The 15,936-nt window shown below is 44.7% G+C and overlaps 1 protein-coding gene across 3 annotated transcripts in view; it reads right to left on the minus strand.

The window, feature by feature from the left end:
• The window catches only part of LOC135216368 (cobalamin trafficking protein CblD-like), a 154,570-nt gene that overhangs the window by 20,665 nt on the left and 117,969 nt on the right, over positions 1-15,936 (minus strand). The window lies entirely within an intron of this gene.

Consider the following 15,936-nt stretch of genomic DNA (forward strand, 5'->3'; position numbering starts at 1 on the left):
CCGCGCCTATCTTCCGCACAGCGCTTGGAAGCGGGAGAGCGGCTACTTGGGGAGTAGCGCCTACCAGGCTCTAGGCGCCTAACATAAGGAGAGATCCTGTCTCTTGAAGAATCCATGTATGAGGAGGCTCTCTTATCCGGAGATTGGAGGATCTTCGGAAAGGAGCGAGAAGACGAAGCTGTGCGCTTCTCTTTAGACGAGCGCCTACTAGGCGCTAGATCCCTTTCTACTGGAGAAATGAAGTCGCCAGGAGAAAGCTTCTTGGGCGATTGTCGCCTGGAAGACGACAAGCGTCTGCCGAGGGAAGAGCGCCTCCTTCCATCCGCTGTTACAGGAGAGAGAGCCGCCTCCGACTGAGAAGGCAACGCAGGCGAAGGTAGCCTAGACTTCTTGACGGGGAGAGAGACATCCTTCTTACGACGCGTACCTCCAGCCAAGGAGCCCGCCAGAGCCGAAATCTGAGCTTGCAGCCCCACAAGAATCCGAGCTGGAGATCTTGCAAAATCCTCCACAGGGGATGAGGATCGAAGCCTACTCTGAGGCGAGAACTCCTGATCCCTCCTGGGTTTCTTGATATCCACTTCAGGCTCTTCTGGAAAACATTCCGGGCTGGAAGGAAAGGCGCAAGGAGCCTTCCAGGCTCTCTTCAGCGGTCGCGATGAATCCGAGGCGCTCCATCCTCTTCTAGGCGAAGGTGAAGAAGAAGAAGAGAAGCATTGGCGTAACACCTCCTTCTTAGAGCGAACAAAGGCAGCCTGGGAACGAACATCAGGATCTACCGAGGGGACGGCTGATCGGTGGGAGTTCTTGCTAACCTTCCTGCGGCTGTTGACTTTCCTCCTCCACTGGGACTGGGAGTCTGGAAGAGGTCTAGGCCTGGAAGCATTAAGGAGCCGATCAGACGCACCCTCCACTGCACTGGGGTCACTGCACAATTCACCTTCACTATTACTCTTACCTTGCAACGAACGAATTTTCTAATCCATGCTAAGGATCGTGGCTCTCATGGTTGCCACTTCCGAAGTCGTATCTTTAGGTTCGATGCAGGGAGCAGGAGCTGAAATGGGAGAAGGATCTAGTGCTACAACAGGATTGTCTACTTCTACCTCGCTAATACGAGACTTACTAGAACTTCTAGACGAAGCTTTTCTCACCCTGTCTTTCTCCAACTTCCTCAAGTAGGAAGAAAGAGACTTCCATTCACCCTCATCCAACTTCTCACACTCATTACACGGGGTTAATAAAAGAACATTCTTTACCCCTACATTTCAAGCATACTGTGTGAGGATCTACCGTAGCTTTCGGTAGCCTCACCTTGCATTCATCTATAGAGCACGCCCTAAACATAGAAGATTTCTTAACCTCTACATCAGACATCTTGAAATCAAAGAAAAATCCAAACCAATAGTCAAAAAACAATCCACAAGCGCGTATGCCAAGCCAACAAGATCAGGTACTTCACCGAAAGTCAGTCCAAATAAATCCAAGGCAACGAGAATCGAATAAAGCTGTCAGGAGGTAACAACCACAGGTGTAGTCGTCACCGGCGACAGAAAAATTCTGGCTGGAAAGGGAGATTGGTTCTTACAGCCGCCACCCAGCGGCGGGTAAGGTAGATCACCTGACCTACCTGTCGCGTGTGCCGCGAGTTTTGAATTCTGTCGTGACGTCAGAGACGTAAAGCTAAGTATACATCTGACAGGAAAGTTCATGTACAAAAACTGTACGTACATACGTAAGTATGTAGTAAAATGTGGAAACTTAACTTTTGAATGAGGCTATCTCCGAAAGCGGCGACAGAGGAGGAGGACAAACGACAGATACGTACGTACACTTAACTTTACGAAACACATAAAAAAATGTAAGGAAAACATAAACTAAACTTTACGAAACACATTAACAAAACTGTAACACTTAACTTTACAAAAAAACTTAAATTAAAAAAAAATTTTTTTTTTTTTACATTTTTTTTTTACTTTATACTTTACTTTACGTCCCCCCCCCCCCCCCACACAAAATTTCAACTTCTTCACCACTTTCAACTTTCTGTTTTTTAGTATCACTTGGCTCTTCCTTTTTGCTTACTACTCCTACTAAAGGCCTCTTTAAAAAATAACTATCCAAGGAAGATTGCTTCTGCCTGCTTTTGACAATGTTCCTGAAACGACTCGGGCAAACGTCATCGAACTGTGCAAGCATACGACCTGTGTAAGCCTTTTCGGGGTGTCTTTTCTACGAATGATTCCACCTTATGAAAAGCGGCTAGAGCATCCTTAATTTCTCCTGTTGTCATAGAGTCGTCGTCCTCCTCCTCGCCGCAGCTAGAGAACTCCTCTTGAACAACGTTATGTTGCATGGCCTCCAACTCCTTCAGGTCATCCGTCGTAAGCTCCTCTTGGTGCTCCTCGAGAAGATCATTGATGTTGTCCTCGTCGACGACCAGCCCCATGGACTTGCCAAGTGCAACGATCTCGTCAAGATCTGATTGCAAAACAGTTTCAGGATCATCAACTGTTCCTGAATCTGCAGCATAAGCTTCGCCCACGTCGAATCCCACGAAGTCTCGGGCGGATACGGCATCAGGCCAGTGTTTCCTCCACGAGGAATTCAAGGTTCGCCTCGAAACCTACTGCCAAGCTTGGTCAATGAGTCGGATGCATATTACGATATCGAAATGCTCCTTCCAAAATTCACGCAAGGTGAGGTTTCTGGCATCGGTGATGTCGAAACATCTCTTAAAAAGATGTTTCGTATACAGCTTCTTGAGTTTGATATCACTTGCTGGTCCATGGGCTGGAGGAGAGGGGTGGTGTTAGGCGGAAGATAAAGAACCTTGATGAAGGAATACTCCGCTAGGATATCTTCCTCGAGGCCAGGAGGGTGAGCAGGGGCATTGTCCAACACCAGCAGTTGAAGACTTGCTAAGAACTGTAGCCTTCCTTGATCATCATCTCGTCGAAAGTCTTTTTAAAGGCTTCAGCCGCTTTCGTGTCCGAGCTGGCCGCCTCCCCATGCTGCACCACCTAATGGATGCCAGTCCGTTTACGGAATTTCTCGAACCACCCATGCGTTGATGTCCCTTCTCCTCCGTCGTCTTCGGCCTGGGCAATCAAATTGCCGAAAATAGCGCTGGCCTTGTGGCAGATTGCCGTCTCCGTTATCGTATCGCTAGCAATTTCTTTGTCTTTTATCCAGACAAGAAGAAGCCTTTCCATTTCATCGTGCACGTGGGTCCTCTTGCTGGACAAAATAGTGACGCCCTTGGAGGGTGTAACTGCTTTGATGACATCCTTCTGCTTAAGTGTGGTGCATATTGTCGAAGGATTTCGGCCATATTCCTTGGCGATCACACTCAATCGCATACCAGCTTCATACTTCTTGATAATCTCCATCTTCGTCTCCAAAGAGAGCATCCTCTTCTTTCCGTGAATTTCAACTTTCTTGGGACCCATGACTACGTATATACTGTACGTAATTATGTTATGTAGTACGTATAAGTGTGTAGTAAAGTTCTCACACAACACGATAAAGTATACTACAACGAAATCACTAACGAATTTACGCTAATAAACGAAATCGTTAGAACAAACGAATACCGTGTACTTACAATACCGATGATGCCGTGCAATGGCCGAAGAAGCACGCCGCTACGTAGATGCATCAAGGGAGGGATGCTGACCAATAGGAGAGAAGGATATCATGGCGGTGACTAGCATCAAGAACCAATGGGAGAGCGGGAGGATGGTGGCGAGTCTACTTAGTTGGCGGCGCGCGAGTTTCAAAATTGTTATCGGTGGTCCGGGCGAATTTCGGACTTTACAGCAACAACCTTTCGTATCTTGAACAATTTTTGTATGTAGAGCCATAAAATTTTTCGTATTTGCTTTCGTATCTCAAGTTTTTCGTAAGTTGAGCCTTTCGTATCTCGAGGTACCACTGTACTGACCTCCATAACATGGGATTAAGAAGGACCCTTGCTATTTTGATCAGATTAGATTATACAGACGCTTCCACCACAATCATTATAAATGACACTTTTCAAACCTGAATTTTGTTCCTTTCACTTTATAGTTTATTACATAGTAAATTGCACTTAAACATCTTGCAACACAGTTCCTGTGTAGAGGTGAAAGAGAGTAAAGAGAAATTTTACCCCTAACTTCTCTCAATTTATCAATAAAATTATACATTAACAATTACCAATAACCAAAATTATACAGCAAAATACTAATTTAATTGTCATTTTGTCAATTTAAATCACTGCTTCTAGCATAAAATAAAAATAATGAAATAACTTCAATGACAACATTACGCAGTCACATTAACTTCACTGTACAATATTAAGCAGTCACTTTTATGGTTTATATTTTTTTAAATTGGTATATTACTTTAGGCAACTGCATAATTGTTTCAAGTTAGCTATGCATAAAACCTAGGGCACCTTGAAAATCCTGAGGTTATATTTTGTTCTTACTAACCTATTTACTCTGACCTTAAGGATTTTATTTCTCTGACTAAGAAATTTGAATATTTTTTCCATGATGTATAAGATTTTGTCCCTGTAGTGTCACCTTTGTATTATCAATAATTTATATATTTTATAAAAATTAATAAATATCTTTCTGGGCTCAGCTCGTGTCGGCCTATGAAAGGATCCTTAATATCATTCTTTCTAGGTAAAATTAATCTAAAATTACCAGAGAAAAACAAAATTAAGAAAATGTCAGTAAAACTGACTCGCTCACTCTTAAAAAGAAGTGTCGGTATGGTAATAGGGGCGAGTGGGGAACACTACCACGAGACAATCACCAATTAGAACTTCCAATCAGAATCCCCCCAAGAGAGAGCTGATACCAACGGGCGATGCAGTCGCTACTACTACTACTAGAGGACGCCACGGACAGCAGCGCCCCTAGCGGACATCCTTAATTTTTAGCGCTAGCGTCAAGACGCAAATTTTCCTTGTGCTGTGCTAATTCCGGGATTTATCTTATTCATCTAACATGGAACGCTCTGCTATTGCAACGGCTAAGTTAAGTAACTCATAAGTAATGTTTTACCACAATTTTATCTTCCGGGTACCAGTATTTTCCTCTTAAATAGGTCATATACGGTTCCCCGGTTGTCTCGTGGTGGCGCCATGCTGCCTCGTTAAGAATTCCCGGTCCTCCATACTGGGACTTCTTATACTTATGGGCTTACTATATTACGTTCATTGTCTTTTACATCGAGTTTTAGCTAGTTTAGCCCTCCTACCATATCTCTTAGTTTGGTATTTAGGGCTATTATTATTTTCCGGCCCAGCATCCCGGCTCTTGCTCTTCATCGGCTATCGCTGGCTCCGAGTAGGCTTCTGTTTCTTGGAACAGTCTGCCTCCTCCTGGGCTTCTTTCTCTTTTACTAAAAGTGTCTTTTCCATCTTTTCGATGTATATATTTATTGTATTTAGGGTGTTAGGCTAGCCTAGGTGCTTGTTCCTTGTATTGGTACAGCCTGGTTCACGTGGCCTCTCACGGTTGTGTTGCTCGCGGCCTAGGCCACTTGCGGTCACGTGTTCCATCGCACCTTACCCTGCCCCTGCCCTCCCTTTCTGGTATAGGGAGGGGCTGGGGGACCCCTTGGTTGTCATGACAACCTCAGTCGCCTTCTCTCTCTCCCTCTCTGAGGTGGCCAGGGGTTCCTCCCAGCGGGGGGTATAGGGCGACCACTCATGAGGTACCGGGTCTCCGAGCGGGTAGTCGGTGAGGGGGGGAGGAGTAGGCCATCCCTCCCCCCTCTCTCTCTCCCGCCGTGTTACGCCGAGACCTTCCCCCCCCTCCCCTGTTGCTCAGCCACCTCCCTCGCTATAACGAAAGGAGCCTTCCGTCGCAGCCGGGGCACCTTTGGTTATAGATTACTGGCTCCGCCAGCGGGCGGGGTGGGCACTACTAGTGGTCGGTTGCTTGCCTACTATATCCTTACATCTCTCCCCCGCTACCGGGAAGGGAGCTTGCTTCTTACCCGTGCACTCTTCTAGTTGACGGGTGGAGAGATTTGGTTTTTATTATTATTATTATTATTATTATTTTAAGGATATACCCTATTTTACAATGAATTGTGTAATGTTATTATTATATATCTACCATCCCCGCCATTTTCCGTCGTGGTTTCCATTTACCACCACTCCTGGTTGGTTTCCTTTTGCGTCTCCGCCATCAGCGGAGCTATAGCCTAGGGCACACAACCAACCTGGTTACCACACGTATTTTGGCGGGGCTCTGGTTTAATCTAACTTTATCGCTCCGGCACCAGCGGAGCATCTGTTAGACTGTAAGTGTTTACCTGGTACTCATGTATCTTTCCACTTACAGGCTACCAACTGTCAGGTCCCAGCGTGCAACGCGACGTTGTACGACTGCCCCTGTGCCACGATGAGTGCAGGTCTCGCGCCCCCTGTGCCACGTCATACAACGAGATGATCGTCTGGCACCCAGAAGCCTGCGCCATCTGCTACGACCTAGTCGGTCAGCTGGGAGATGGGGTAAGTCCATTATAGGCTTCCTTATCATTTTACTAACAACTCTTAGTCATAAGTTTGTTAACCCCGTTCCGCCACTAGAAGCTCATCTCGCCTTTCTTTCAGGCTACTGGTGTGAGGGAAGTCGCCCTCGCCACCCTGAAAGCGTGGGTGGGCGGCTTCGGGAAGAACGCCGCCAAAGGCCAGCCATACATTCTTGACAAGAAGCTGGCCGTCCAGATCTTCCCTGCGGGCAAGTCAACTGGGTATGTTGACCCCTTGTCCGCGGCTCCTCTGATAGCCTCCATCCAGCAAGACCTCCAGCAATCCTTTGGGGTCGTAGCTTCCCAGGAGTCGGTCCCGGACGTCGCTGCCCTGGACCTAAACATCGAGCCCATGGCGGTAGGGGTGGAGGATTTGTTGGTTGAGGTAGGTGTGTCGGGCGCCCAAGGTCTTTCCTTGGGTGCTCCTGGATCTTCTCCTGTCCCTTCTTCGAGTGCTTCTTTCCAAGGCTTTGTGGGATCTGAGATCCCTACCCGCTCTCCCGCTCTCTCTGTACCCCCAAAGGTGAAGGGACAGAGAGAACCGAAGACTCTGGCTAAGACAACTTCTAGGAAGTCGTCTTCGTCTTCTTCGGCTAGGAAGTCTTCAACTTCCTACGCCGACGCGGTGAAAGCGAAGCCGAGCTCTTCTCACTCAAAGAGCTCTAGAAGCAAGGCTTCTAAGGAGAAGGCTCGCGCTCCCGCCGAGCCAGTGCCTTCTCCCGCCTCCACCGCTTCCACTCCGGCTACGCCGGTAGGAGGAGCAGGGCCTAGCACCTTTGATCCCACTGCTTTCTCAGCAGTGGTGATGCAACAGGTGGGCGAGCTGGTTGGCTCGCAAGTCTCCGCCCTGGGGACGAGATTCGAGCAGATGTTCGCACAATTGTCGAGCACTCTGTCTCAATCAGGCCAGTCGATACAAGATCTCTCTAAGAGGGTTAGAGAGAATGAGGACCGAGTAGCCGGGCTATCTCAGGTTCCTCTTCCGGTCTCCCCAGTGCCAAGCACTGGCATTCTCCAACTCCCGCCATACGACTCTCTGCCAGCTTTCTCCATGGAGAACCCATGGAGAGTAGCTGCCTACGCTCCTTTTAAGGATGGGATGATCTCTATCCCGGAGTGTGGAACTCGGAGGATTGAGGACTTCGAGTTTTACCCTCCGGGTCTGATGCAGCCTTTCATCGGCTCTGACTAGGGAGGACAAGATCTCTAGAGAGTCTGTCCTATACAGTAGAGATCATGCTCAGCGGGAATGGGTTCACTGCCTTGAGGACTGGGAGTGCACGAACACTAAACTCCAGGCCTATAAGAGTCCCTTTACTATTTTCGCGACGGAAGAGGAGGCTTCTCTTCCGTTCGCCACGAAAATAGTAGAGAAGTCCCTTCAGGCAGTCCTCAAGGATGAGCCCATCCCACAGTTGAGGGAGGCGGAGTCTACTTCTCCGCTCTTCCCGGCTTTCGGAGAATTGTGGGAGAACTTGCCAGCTACGTTCACGCTTGGTAAGCTCAAACCGGACTGCGCCATGGACCAGTTCGGCGAGAAGCTGCCAAGGCTGCCGGATTCCCTAATTCAGGCAGAGTTTGATGCGCGAACCAGGTTTGGCAGGTCCCTCAATTCCCTTATAATTACGGAAATGGCTGCTCTCTCTTATGCCACGGAACCGCTGTTCAAGATTTTGGCAAAATCTCAGTTCCAGACGGTACTAACAGACGCTTTCGACTTCTTCCAGGCTAGGAGGAATTGCCGAAAGCATGTTCTGCAGGAGTGTATTATTAGGCACGAGCCGAATAGACTCTTGGCTTCTAGCATGTGGGGAGCGGATCTCTTCCCAGAGTCCGCTGTCAACGAAGTGCACCACGAAGCTGGCTAGGCTCAACCAGAGCCTTAGAGCTAGGTGGGGTATTTCCTCGAAGAGGAAACAAGAATCCGTCCCCACTGCTGGTAAGAAACAAAAGAAGGCTGGTAAGAGGTTCCAGCCGTATCAGAAACACCAGCAACAGCAGCAATTTGTGCAGGCTGTCCCGGTTACCCAACAAGGACAACCTGCTAGTTCGAAGCAGAACCAGCCCATCCTCCTGTTGTCCCCTCAATCACAGCCGTCCACCTCCTACGCAATCTCGCCGGCCTTCAACCCTTCATATGAGGCTCAAGGCTACAAACAACCGAGAGGTAGGGCGAGAGGTTACTTTCGTCAGCGTGGCGCAGGAAGGGCAACAAGGAGCAGGCAGTTCAGGGGAGGGCGTGGTGGTCAACCCGCCCCATCAACAATGAGGCTCCCCAGGTAGGAGGGAGGCTGTTCCTCTTCCGCCACAGGTGGGGGTTCAGCAATTGGGCACAGAGCATAGTGTCCAAAGGATTGGGTTGGAGTTGGATCAAAGAGCCTCCTCCAATCAAATCATTCCACCAGATACCATCAGAGGAATTGACAGATTACGCGGAAGAACTCCTTCAGAAAGGAGCTATTGCGAGAGTCAAGCATCTAAAATTTCAAGGTCGCTTATTCAGCGTGCCAAAGAAAGGCTCAACAAAAAGAAGGGTAATCTTAGACTTGTCAAAGCTAAACTCTTTCATTCGTTGCGACAAGTTCAAGATGCTTACCCTCTCGCAAGTAAGGACCTTACTTCCGCGTGAGCCGTCACATGCTCCATCGATCTTACAGACGCATACTATCATATCCCTATAGCCAGGCACTTCCGCCCATTCCTAGGATTCAGGCTAGGAAATCAAACATTCTCATTCAAAGTGATGCCCTTCGGTCTGAATGTAGCCCCCAGGGTATTCACAAAAATAGCAGAAGTGGTTGTACAACAATTGAGAGCTCAGGGAATCATGGTAGCAGCATACCTCGACGATTGGTTGATCTGGGCACCAACAGTCGAGGAATGTCTCAAAGCCACCAAAAAGGTAGTTCACTTTCTGGAACATCTGGGGTTCCAGATAAACAAAACGAAATCCAGACTTACCCCGGAGTCTCGTTTTCAGTGGCTAGGAATCCAATGGGATTTGTCTTCCCACAATCTGTCAATTCCAGTGGCCAAACGGAAGGAAATAGCAAAATCTGTCAGGCAATTTCTCAAATGCAAACAAACATCAAGGAGAAACCAGGAGAGAATCCTAGGGTCCCTTCAGTTTGCTTCGGTAACAGATATCCTCCTGAAAGCAAGGCTGAAAGATTTAAATCGAATTTGGCGATCAAGAGCAAACACCAAATCTCGAGACAAGTTGTCAGTAATCCCACAGATCCTCCGCAATCAACTCCGTCCTTGGTCAAAAGTAAAGAACTTAGCCAAGAAGGTACCCCTTCAATATCCCCTTCCAGTGTTAACCATTCACACGGATGCCTCCCTGTCCGGGTGGGGGGGATACTCCCAGTTCAAACAGGTTCAGGGGACTTGGTCAGTTCAATTTCGCCAGCTCCACATAAACGTTCGGCGGAAGCAATGGCAGTATTTCTTACCTTGAAGAGACTGCTTCCCCCGAAGAAGTCTCATCTAAGGCTAGTTTTGGACAGTGCAGTGGTAGTTCATTGCATCAACAGAGGAGGGTCCAAATCCAAGCATGTGAATCATGTCATGATAGCCATCTTTGCCTTAGCAAACAAACACAAATGGCATCTGTCTGCCACTCACCTGGCAGGAGTAAGAAATGTGATAGCAGACGCCCTGTCCCGGTCAGTTCCTCTGGAATCAGAATGGTCTCTAGACGGCAGGTCATTCCAGTGGATAAGCCTGAGAGTCCCAGGTCTCCAAGTGGATCTCTTCGCCTCACAAGCGAACCACAAGCTCCCTTGCTATGTGGCCCCCAACCTGGACCCTCTGGCTTATGCCACGGACGCGCCCTGTCGTTGGACTGGAATCAGTGGAGGAGAATTTATGTTTTTCCTCCAGTGAATCTTCTCTTGAAAGTCCTAAGCAAACTAAGGTCTTTCAAAGGGATAGTAGCTCTGATTGCACCGGACTGGCCCAAGAGCAACTGGTATCCTCTTCTTCTGGAATTGGGCCTCCGACCTCAACGGATCCCCAATCCCAAGCTATCACAATCAGTACAAATGAGGACTGTGTTCGCTTCCTCAGGAATTCTCCAGACCCTAACTTTATGGACTTCATGAAGTTTGCGGCTAATAAAGATGCTAATATTGATCCACAGAATATTCTCTTCCTAGAATCAGATAAGAGAGAGTCAACCTTAGACAATATGACTCAGCTGTTAAAAAATTAGCATCTTTCTTGAAAGAATCGAACACTACAACCATGACAGTTAATCTGGCTATATCCTTTTTCAGATCCTTGTTTGAAAAAGGTTTAGCAGCTAGCACTATTACCACTCATAAATCGGCTTTGAAGAAAATCTTTCAAGTAGGTTTTCAGATAGATCTGACTGAATCTTATTTCACGTCTATCCCTAAAGCCTGTGCTAGACTTAGACCTTCCCAAAGGCCTACTACAGTTTCATGGTTCTTAAATGATGTCCTCAAACTAGCTTCAGATACTGACAACTCATCTTGTACATTCATAATGCTCCTGAGGAAGACATTATTCTTATTAAGCTTAGCCTCAGGAGCTAGAATTTCAGAACTGTCGGCTCTATCCAGGGATGCGGGTCATGTGGAATTCCTCCCATCAGGAGAAGTTCTACTTGCTCCGGATCGTAGCTTTTAGCCAAAAATGAGGATCCTCTTGCAAGGTGGGCCCCTTGGAAAGTTATCCCACTTCCCCAGGATCCTTCTCTCTGCCCAGTATCAACTCTTAGAGCCTTTCTATCTCGTACTTCTTCAAGATCCTCAGGTGCTCTCTTCATGAGAGAAAAAGGTGGTACTTTGTCAGTAAGAGGTATTAGGCAACAAATCCTTTACTTCATTAAACAAGCCAATCCTGAGTCATTTCCAAAAGCACATGATATCAGGGGAGTAGCCACCTCAATTAATTATTTTCAACATATGAACTTTGAGGATCTTAAAAAGTATACTGGATGGAAATCCCCGACAGTCTTTAAACGTCATTATCTAAAGTCCTTGGAATCTTTAAAGTTTTCAGCAGTAGCAGCGGGAAACATTGTTTCCCCTGATACTGTATAGTAGTCGTAGTATAGATCCAGGTCTCCTTTCTACCTACAGCATCCAACATGCCTCACCCTATCGCCATGCTACTCGGATATCCTAGCCTTAGCCGCTGAATCATATAGTGGATTGTCCCTTATTTTTTTGCTAGGGACATCCACACTTGTACTGATAGTGTACTTCAGTGTACCTACCCTTATTTTTATGCTAGGGTAGGACACAATGTGTTTGTATATTTTACCACACTTGTACTAATGATGTACTTCAGTGTACCTACCCTTATTTTTATGCTAGGGTAGGACACAATGTGTTTGTATATTTTGTAAATATTCTCAAGTAAATCCCTTTTAGTTTATATTACATGCATCACTGTAATTTACTATAATTACCATTTAAGTACTTTAAGATTACTAACGTTCTGTTATTTTACTGTTTAGTATAAGTTAGTTTAAGTGCTTAGTTTGTATGCTGTAATTGATTTACTTATATTATTATATCCATCATTTTACACTGCTTTTCATTTGTTCCTTTTTTCCCATCTTGTCTGTTTCTCTGGTACTCTTTCATAGGCCGACACGAGCTGAGCCCAGAAAAGGGATTTTGACGAAGGAAAAATCTATTTCTGGGTGATTGGCTCGTGTCGCCCTATGAAACCCCCCCTTTATTGTTTTCCCCCCCTTGCAGGACAAGATGTTTTTTTTTTTTTTTTTTTTTTTTTTTTTTTTTAATTAAGGATGTCCGCTAGGGGCGCTGCTGTCCGTGGCGTCCTCTAGTAGTAGTAGTAGCGACTGCATCGCCCGTTGGTATCAGCTCTCTCTTGGGGGGATTCTGATTGGAAGTTCTAATTGGTGATTGTCTCGTGGTAGTGTTCCCCACTCGCCCCTATTACCATACCGACACTTCTTTTTAAGAGTGAGCGAGTCAGTTTTACTGACATTTTCTTAATTTTGTTTTTCTCTGGTAATTTAGATTAATTTTTACCTAGAAAGAATGATATTAAGGATCCTTTCATAGGGCGACACGAGCCAATCACCCAGAAATAGATTTTTCCTTCGTCAAAATCCCTTTATTATTTTCAATGGCTATTGTAATTTCTTTGGTAAAAATAATGTAAAGTATCAACTACATATTATGTGATTTAATTTTTTTTTATTATTGAAATATAGCATATGCTGAAATTCTTAATTACACACACACACACACACACACACACACACACACATATATATATATATATATATATATATATATATATATATATATATATATATATATATATATATATATATATATGCAAAAACAGATTCCCATTACAAATTTTCAAAGATTTAAGGTTTGAGCAAGATTTCTAAATAGAAAATATCATCAAGGCTGCATCTTCAGAAAAGAAAAGTTATATAATTCATTTTCCTTATTTTTTCTTTTTTTTTATTTTTCTTTGCCAATAAAGTGCAGTATACAATCATATATATTTGTATGCTTAGTGCAGTATGCAATCATATATATATATATGTATTAGTATGTTTAACCCTTAATGGATGGGCATGATCAAATGATCTAACAGGTTTTGAACGATAAGACAGGCCAACACATATGAGTAGTACATGTATTAATATTACACGCCATATGATTTGGATTAATTAAGCAGGAGAGACGTTCATATAATTTCAATATGTAGTCCATAAATGACTTATGGCAACTGTAGTAGCTCAACACAGGACAGAGGGGAATCAATCAGTGTCTCTTGAGACTTGATAGGGGGATGTATTGCCCCTTCTATCCCATGACGACTTATTTATTTGCTCAACAATATACCTAAAACTTAGCATTACAGTAATGCCTCAATCTTATGCAATTCAAGTTGCACAAATTCACAATATCCTGAACTTTACATTTGAACCCAACTATAATCATATTCTCTGTTTCAAATATTTGTTTTCTTGGTTTTTGTGCACTTGAAAACACTCCATCCAGGGTCCAGCACGTGACCAGGCCCCATGTCAAGCACCCAGACAAAGCATCCCATCTTCTTTTGTAACCCATTCTGCTTTAGTGTGTATTGTTTTTGTGCTTTTTTATTCAAATGCAACTGTCGTTTTTGTGCTTTTTTTTATTCAAATGCAACAGCTAATAAGCCATCATGGGGCCAAAGAAAGTTCCAAGTGCTAGCCCTTCTGTAAAAAAGGTGAGAAACACCATAGAATTTAAGAACGAACTCTTAGCCAAGTGTTGGAGGAAGTTGCATGCCGATCTCAGTGAGAAAATGCCCACAACAAGCACTGGTGTTAGTAAATTTAAGGCCAGCAGAGGCTGGTTTGAAAAATTCAGAAATCAATCAAAACTATGTCATCATAAGAGCTACGATACCATAAAGCTAACTAATCTTACAAAAGCAGAAAATATTCAAACAAAATTGAATTGACAAGTTTATTTCATATGTCAAATAGGAGAACCAAGTGAACGGCATATGATGAAACATCAGAGGGAGATGAGATGCCACAGATGTAGACAAAGCCACATCACAGAAGTAGTCTGTTCAAGATTGGTACCCCTGAATGATGACATAAACTTCCCAAGTCACCACATAGATGGGACTCCGAGGCTTGACAGGAACACACTGCCATCAGGACTGAATGACTTTTAAATTCCCAATGAGCATACCAATAATTAGGTGAAGTGGCAATACTGGGAAAGGAAAGAGAATGCAGAGGGGGGCTCCCAAGATTTGAGTAGAACATGCCATCGACCGACTTCGAGGTGAAAAGCTGGGCTGACAACTGTCGAGCCTGAAAAGAAACAAATACTAATATGCCTTCCTCTTCAGGAAGGGAAGAAACCTCCCATCCTAAGAAAAGGAAAAACATTTATATGTAAGGGAAGGGAGTGAGCCATACAACCACCCCCCCCTCCCAAGCATGACAGGAAAAAGAGAAGAGACTGTAAATTCTGACTGGTCTTGAGCAAGTAGCCGAGACCAATGCAATTGGTGAGCTTCTGCCATCAAAATTGGTGTAGAGGAAGTGAAGGAAAACTTCCATGTTACGTCTATGTTAAGTAAGACGAATCCTCACACACAACCCTTGTCTGCAATAGGAACCCGTAATATCCAATGTCCCGACCAACACAAAATCTGAAAGACTAAAACATTACACTACGTTCCCAGAAATTGTGTCGTTGAAACAAAATACATACAGGCAGTCCCTGGTTATCGGCAGGGGTTCCGTTCTCGGTGGGGTGCTGATAAGCAAAAACCATCATTAACCAAAACTTGCTGATTTATGGCGCTTATGACGCTTAGTTTCGATTAATGACGGCTCTGTTAGGTATGTTATGACGCCATAACTATTATCAGCACCTTATGGCGCCGATAACCAAAACTTGGCCTGTTATGGGGCCATAAACAGCCGATTTTATGGCACTAGACAAGCCCAATAAAACCAGATCGCCATTAACTGAGTCCGCCGATAACTGGGGACTGCCTGTAGTATTGTGTCTAACCAATAATTGAACATATACCTGCATGTTAGAGAAATAAGAACAATAATATAAAAGGAGAAAAACTCTACACTAAAGTCTACTAAGCGGCGCAAATAAGTGAATATATCAACAGCACTGAAGAAATAAAAAATATTGAAATGTCTTTACACAAATGTTTCAATATACGTATCCCAAACAATAATCAAATTACAAACTCCCTAACAAAGGAAGAAGATGGAGCTGGCCCCTTTCTCCCTGAATTCCCTGAGAGAGGTGGGGCAGGATTGTACATAAAATAGCTGATGATGACAATAAGAATAGGCCTGGAAGCACAAATGCAAGTTGTATCTGTCCAAGGTAAAGCCAGGAAGTGAGAACAGAGAACCCTGGAAGGCTGGGACAAATACGTTGATGCTCATGGGACTTCTTAGGCTGGATAAGAGAATCCATGATACAACAGAAAAAGTAAACACGGGCTAAGGTAAAAAAACCAGAGAAGAGCAAAGTGAACGCCTGCTCTTCAAGGCAGTTGAAGAAAGACTGATGCATCACTAAGTTCAAACATGGTTTCTGACTTGCTTCCACTTCAACCTTGCATTTATAATTTTTGTTTTGTTTTTAACTGATTTCCAGCTAGCGCCAGAAGATTTATATCCTAATGTTAAGACCAAAGGTTTGTTCCACACATGAAAAAAATAAACTTACTAAACAATTACTTGTACTCAGGACTTCCTAACCATGAGGCCTTTTATCCACACAAAACTGGCAATAGATAACTAGCTAAGACATACTAGATACCATACTAAATCATTAATTGAAAAGCTAGAAAAGGAAATTAGGAGATTGTAAGAGAATGAATTAAATA

This window comes from Macrobrachium nipponense, chromosome 6, assembly GCF_015104395.2.
Source record: "Macrobrachium nipponense isolate FS-2020 chromosome 6, ASM1510439v2, whole genome shotgun sequence".
Classification (NCBI taxonomy): Eukaryota; Metazoa; Arthropoda; class Malacostraca; order Decapoda; family Palaemonidae; genus Macrobrachium; species Macrobrachium nipponense.